The sequence below is a fragment of the Alligator sinensis genome, unplaced genomic scaffold, assembly GCF_000455745.1.
Source record: "Alligator sinensis unplaced genomic scaffold, ASM45574v1 scaffold491_1, whole genome shotgun sequence".
Classification (NCBI taxonomy): Eukaryota; Metazoa; Chordata; order Crocodylia; family Alligatoridae; genus Alligator; species Alligator sinensis.
In genome coordinates, this window is record NW_005843169.1 from 193988 (window position 1) to 200827 (window position 6840).

Genomic DNA, 6840 nt, shown 5'->3' on the forward strand with positions numbered 1-6840 from the left:
GAAAGAGAAGGGGGAAGCAAGATCAAAATAATGGATTTTTGTTTAAGGCTACCAAGTGTTATGCATCGGTTATGGCAGTCATTGTAAAAAATCAAAATTGTTCACAGATAAAGGTATCTTCTGATGAATCAGCCAATCTGAAAAACATTTTGTAATTTTAAAAAATGTCCCATTTTGATATTTTCAGAAGGCAAATGTTTGTTTTCTGGGTCCAAATAATTTTTTCAGTTAAATATTTTTTTATAAAAATGAGGTCAACATCTAAATGAAATATTTTGATTGCCCCAGTGCAATGTTTTTTTTGGTAGGGGGGAGGAGGGGTGGGAGGTGATTAATTTTTGAAATTTGTGGTAATTTCACCTTTTTGTCCTGATTTACAGAAGAAAAAACATTATCAAATCTCAACAATTCCACTTTTTTCCACCCACTTCTAAAAGTTCCATGTCTGACAGCCCAGTCATACATTCCCACATCTCGGCTGGATTGTTATCCTAAAGCAATGGTTTTCATCCTGTGGTTCATGGACCCCATGGGGGTCTGTAGACTATGTTGAAGGGGTCTGCAAAAGATGATTATGGTCAATCAAAAGTATTTAAATACCTATATTTATGAGTCAAAGGAGTCTGTACTTCCATTTGAAACTTTTTAAGGGTCCACAAATGAAAAAAAGTTAAAAACTACTACTGTCTTAAATCACAGCTGGGTGCAGTGGTGCCTTCTTACCACCTGGGGCTGCTGTGCACCTACTGAGCATAAAGTGCATGTCTACCCTGCCTTCTGACCTAATGAGCTCGCGGCTCCTCAACATTAACTCTTGCTCTTCCCCTAGCTGTGATCCAGACCAGGAAAAAACAGGCAAGAAGAGATAGATGAGTTGTGTTGGGGGCTCCAGGTGTCTCAGCATGGGTGGGGAGTGGCTGGCTGGGGTGCAGGTTGCCTCTGTGTGGGAGCTCTGCAGCATGGAGAAAGGGGAGCAAGCAGCCCTGTGCTGCCTGTTACCCCTTCTCCATGTGCCACTCCTCGGCTGGCTGGGGCACAGGATGTCTCAGCATGGGACGCCTCTGCAGTGCACAGAGCTGTGCCCTGGGCTGTCTGCTCCAGTCTGCCTTTGTCCCAGCACACTGCATTTTGATGTGCTTTCCAACAATTTTTTGTTTAGTGGTTGTATTTTTTTGCTATTGGGAAATCCAGGTAGCAAATTTTGCCCCAGCGCTGTATATTAGCAATGCAGAGCATGATTTAATGTGCAACACTTGTGGTTCGTGGTGCAGTATAGAAGTTTGCGGCGCTGCAAACCACACATGCCTGCATGTCTGGATCTGGCCTCTGAGTTTATATTGTGAATCATGTTTGCACACCTCACAGTTCTACCACTGGGTGGCATCTCATGACATCTTGGAAAGGCTATCAAGGCATCCCAGGCTACATTGGCACCTTGTTGAGAACCACTAGACTAGACAGATGTCTCTATTACTTGTATTATGGACCTCATGGGACACATCTTCACATGCAGGGGCGTGTGCTTGAAGTGACAAAAAAAGTAGCAGCACAAATTTGTGCTGCTCTTTTTTGCTGCTTCACATGCCCTTGCACATGTGCTCTGGTGTGGGGCAAAATGCCCTGCTTTGGAGAAACTGCTATTTCCCTGGTGCTCCTGGCATCCTGGAGGAGCGGGGTAGAATTAGAGGAGGGGAGATGCTCCCCAGATGCAGATGGTGGAGGGGCCCTGAGCCTAACAACAAGTGTCTCCCTGATCTCAGGCTTATTGCACCCCATACGTTTAAAAAGCAGGTGTGCAGCTGGAAGTCCCTGCTTTTTTAACACACACCTGTTTTTTTAAGTTCACAGGGCACCCATGGAAGTGGTAGCTGTGGACCTCGGAACTCCCTACTTCCTGCTGCAGGTGCCACTTCACAGTGTAGGGCATGGGGAGCTGGGAACTCCTAGCTGCTCAGCTATCCATGCTCTGCACCCCGGGTCCTGGTACACAGGGACTTTTAAAAGCGCACCTGTAGTTGGGATCTTTCAACATTCCTCACCACTGCTGGGATCAGGATTTATTTCCTTCTGGAATTAGATGCATATGTCCGTGCTCCAGGCCTCTTTGAGGAACCAGACATCTATGCCATATTCTAATTCAGTGGGGGCCAAACCTTTTGGCCAGAATACCACAAATTGATCCCCGTAGCCTCCCTCCGTGCCACTCTGAGCCTCAGATCTACTGCTTTGATTTCTTCCCCTTCTTTGATCTGCCACATACCACACACAGAGGCTGCCCATTCCATTTGTGGCTCTCAGGATGTAGGTTGGCCACCTCTGTTCTACCCTTTCCTTTATAGAGGTGGGTAGAAATTTGTATAGTAAGGAAGAAGATTAACACCAGATTTATGGGAAAAGGGGAATTTTTTTGTGTGTGTCAGTTTTCTTTATATTTTTTATTTGCTAGCTTGATCCGCATACTATTGTTGCATGTTTTTTTGCTGAATGCTCAGTCACATCATCTGTCATCTTACCGACTGTCTAATTTAGCAGCTTATTTGTATGCCACTAGATGTTAGGCTAATTCTTCAGATCACTGACTGAATAATATCCAGTTTTTAGGCAAATCTATAGGAAAGGAGAACAAATGATGAACGGGATTGGGTTTTTTTGCATGCAGAACCATTCACTTCCAGTTTTTAGATCAAATTTTATGCTCACAGACCTATCAGCTCCTTGATGGCCCAGGTGAAAGAGTTTTAGCCTGTTCAATCTATTTATCTGCTCTTACAATCTATGTGAATCCATCACAAAACAATCATAATTAGCTGTCTTTCTAGAGGAACCAAAAGGTGAACAGGCATACAAGATAATTATTTTCTGGTCTTAGAGGTAGTCACTCCAGAATGGTGCTTGCAAATCAACTGGTAGATTTTAAGGAACCTTTGTTGTTACTAAGGATTTTGTATTTGTCTATGGTTAGAGGACTTCATTTTCATACATGGACATAGGTACAAGCACTGTGGGAAGAAGGGGAAAAATAAGATGGTCAACTTTTTACTGTTCTTTTCAAGGTTGCAGCTATCATTACAAGGAATCAGGTATAATGAATGATCCCCTGGGAACATGACTGAGAGAAAAAAAGTGCTACCAGTGCTAACAGTGTGAAAATAGCATTGCTTTCCACATTCAAAGCAGCTTATAAACATAAGGGAGTGAATCCTTGGAACACCCTGTGCAGCACAGCATTATCATCTCATTTTTCCAATGAAGTTTGTTCAGGAATTTTCCAATGTTTTTGCTGAAGTAAGAGTTTGAGAGACGAAAGCTTTTTTCCCAGCATGTTGAAACAAAGCTCTTACGAAGTGTTCAGAGGGAGTGGCAGGGAGTGTCAAGAGAACTCTAGGCCAAAAAGCTGAGTTAATGTGTGAGTAAACTGTCTTCAGGATTACATCCTACATATACTCTGAAAATCCGTCAGTCTACCAATTTATTAAAAGGGAGGCATGTACCTTTTATATGTAACTGGTGAATATAAGATTCAAGTTAAGCCTTAGATCATGCTCTGCTTCTAGATTAAATTTCATGGGGAGTGCTCTGTGACTGAGTTAAATGTCTTAGCACTTTTAAGCGTTCATAGGATTATAGGAAGTAGGGTCAGAAGGGACTTCATAAGGTAATCTAGTCCAGCCCCCTGCTCAAGGCAGGATCATACCTCACTGTCTCACCAAGTCTGTCCAGCTTGTTCTTGAAAATCTGCAGGGATGGAAATTCCACATCATCTTTGTGTAACCCATTCCAATGCTTCAGTAGTCATAGTCAGAAAGTTCCTCCTAATCTCCAAACTATTTTTTTCTACTGCATCTTGAGGCTGCAGCTCCTAGTCCAGTCCCTTACAGCCACAGGAAAAAGCCCAGCTCTGTCCTCTGTATAACTGCCCTTCAGGTATTTGAGATTATTATCAAATCACCCTTCAGTCTTCTTTCTTCCAGACTAAATAACCGTAGTTCAGCCTTTCCCCATAAGTCATACTTCCCAGGCCTCTTATCATCTTTGTTGCTCTCTGCTAGACTCTCTGTCCACATTCTTCTTGAAGTGTGGGGCCCAAACCAGGACAAAGTACTCCTGCTGAGACCTCATCAGTGTCAAATACAGCAGAAGAACCACATCCCTTGACTTGCAAGAGACACTCCTGTTAATACAGCCCACTACTATGCTGTTGGCTTTTTTTGCAACAAGAGCACAGTGCTGGCTCACATATAATTTATGATGCACTGTAACCTCCAGGTCTTTCTCCAGGTTTGCAGTACTGTAGCCTAGTCAACCTTTCCTCAGTCTGTATTTGTGCGTGCAGCTATTCCATCTCCAGTTCAAGATTTTGCACTTAATTTTATTGAATTTAATTCGATTGATTGTAGACCATTTCCTCCATTTCTCCAGGTCATTCTGGATCTTGGTCCTACACTCCAGAGAGCTTGCAACTCCACACAACTTGGCATCATCTACAAAGTAACCAAGTACTTTATCCCACTGTCCAAGTCATTAATGAAGATGTTAAACAATACCAGACCCAGGACAGACCCTGGGGGGAACCCCACTTGATACCTCCTCCAAACTAGACATTGAGCAAATGGAGGACTAATGAGCTGAACACCATTTTGTAGTCACTCTTTAGTACTTTAGTCTCTGTTTCCTTAGCTTGTTGATGATAATGTGGGATATGGCATTGTCAGCTGAGGAGGCAGACTACTTTCTTGGGACAAGAAACATGATACAGTTAATATTTTAAATATAAAATAAGTAAAAAATCAGTATATTCAGCTTCTAAATTGGAAACATTTGAGCTATAATAGACTGGAAAATAGAAGTGACCTGAAAGAGGAGAACAAAGACTCACCAGTGTTATGGCAATAGCTCCTTTGATACTTCTTTAAGGATCAAAACACTGTATATCATATGCCATTTCTTCTAATGTTTTTCTTAATTTAATTTCTGTCTTCCTAATTAAGAGTTAAAATATGAGCTCTCTAATCCATGAGGGAGAAAAATGTTTATGGCATTAATATTTTACAAAGTTTGAATCTATTTATTTTTAACTTGGAAGAGATTCAGTTCAGAACGGACACACATTGCAAGTGCTTTTGCATTAAACTGAACAAGAGTTATTTAAAGAAAGTTAGATGTGGGTGTTAGTGGCACTGTTATCACCATTTGAGTGAGAGTAAGAAAATTTGCTGAGAAGGGAAGAGAACATTTTGATTGGTGTTTTCTGCAAAGATCAGGCAAAGGCTTCATGGTTTCTCCTACCTTTCCAAGAGTAACTGACCCAGCCAGATGAAAGGCCTAGTTCTACAGAAGTCATATACCCTAACACTGACTTAAGCTGTTGTTAATATGGAAGCTCATTCTATGTTAGCACTAGCACGTCTACCCTGATAGTCCTGCTTATCCATAGAAAGGGGACAGAAGATGTTCTAGGTATTATAATACCAAATAATAACATAACATGACTGTATCTGTTTTGTCTCAGGCACCGTAACTCCATTACCAGCTGTTAGCTATCATGGTACCATCTGCAAAAATGAGTTTCTCTTTATTATTAAATTATTCTAAATCATACCCTATAATTTTACTGTGCCTAATCCAGACTGACAGAGGTGTGAAAGTGGTAGGTGTCTGTCTGTTGACTTCAGTGGAATTAAGGTGTGGTCCATAGTGCTTTTCATAAAGAAGCCTTCTGAATCACTTCACAGTGGACAAAGTTCTTTTGTCCTAGCTCCAATGGAAGTTTTGCTTCAGTAAAGACTGCAAAGTTTGGCTTGTGATCACCTTCCCAGCCTGAGCAAAACCCAAGAGCCACAGTGAACAGGCAAGACTGGCTGTTGTAGAAATAGAAAGACATTCTTTGGTTTTCTATTCCTTCCATTTAGACAATCCTAAATTTTAGACAATCCTGAAAACAGAGGATCCTGAAAGTCAGCAGGCCCACATGATTTTCATCCAAGGGTGCTGAAGGAATGGGCCAGTGTCATAGCAGAGCCACTGGCGCAGCTATTTGAGCACATGCTCAGGTCAGGTCCCAGAGGACTGGAAAAGGCCCAATATGATCCCTATTTTCAAAAAGGGGAGGAAGGAGGATCTGGTTAATTATAGGCCGGTTAGTCATACCTCTATTCTTGGGAAAACCTTTGAAACTATTTTCACGGATAACATTTGTGGGAGCCCAGCAGGAAAAATAATGCTGAAGGGCAACCAGCACGGGTTCATAGCAGGTAGATCCTGCTTGACTAACCTTGTTTCTTTTTATGACCAGGTCACAAAATGCTTAGATGCAGGAGTCAAGGTAGATGTCATCTACTTGGATTTTAAGAAGGCCTTCAATACAGTATCTCATCCTATTCTCATAAACAACCTGAGCGGCTGTGACATAAATGATTACATGGTCAGGTGGGTGGCAAGTTGGCTTAAGGATCACACCCAGAGAGTGGTGGTGGACAGGTCAGTATTGACCTGGAAAGATGTGGGCAGTGGGGTCCCCCAGGCTTGGTCCTTGGACCGGTGCTATTCAATGTCTTCATCAGCAACTTGGATGAGGGTGTGGAGAGCACTGTCCAAATTTGCAGATGACACAAAATTAAGGGGTAAAGTTAACACACTAGTAGGAAGGGATTGAATCCAGGTGGATTTGGACAGGTTGGAAAAGTGGGCAGAAAAGAATAGGATGCAGTTCAACAAAGGCAAGTGCAAAGTGCTGCATCTAGGGAGGAGGAATCACCAACACACTTATAGGCTAGGGGATGACCTTCTCAGCAGCACAGTGGCAGAAAGGGATCTCGGAGTCGTAGCTGACTCCAAGATGAA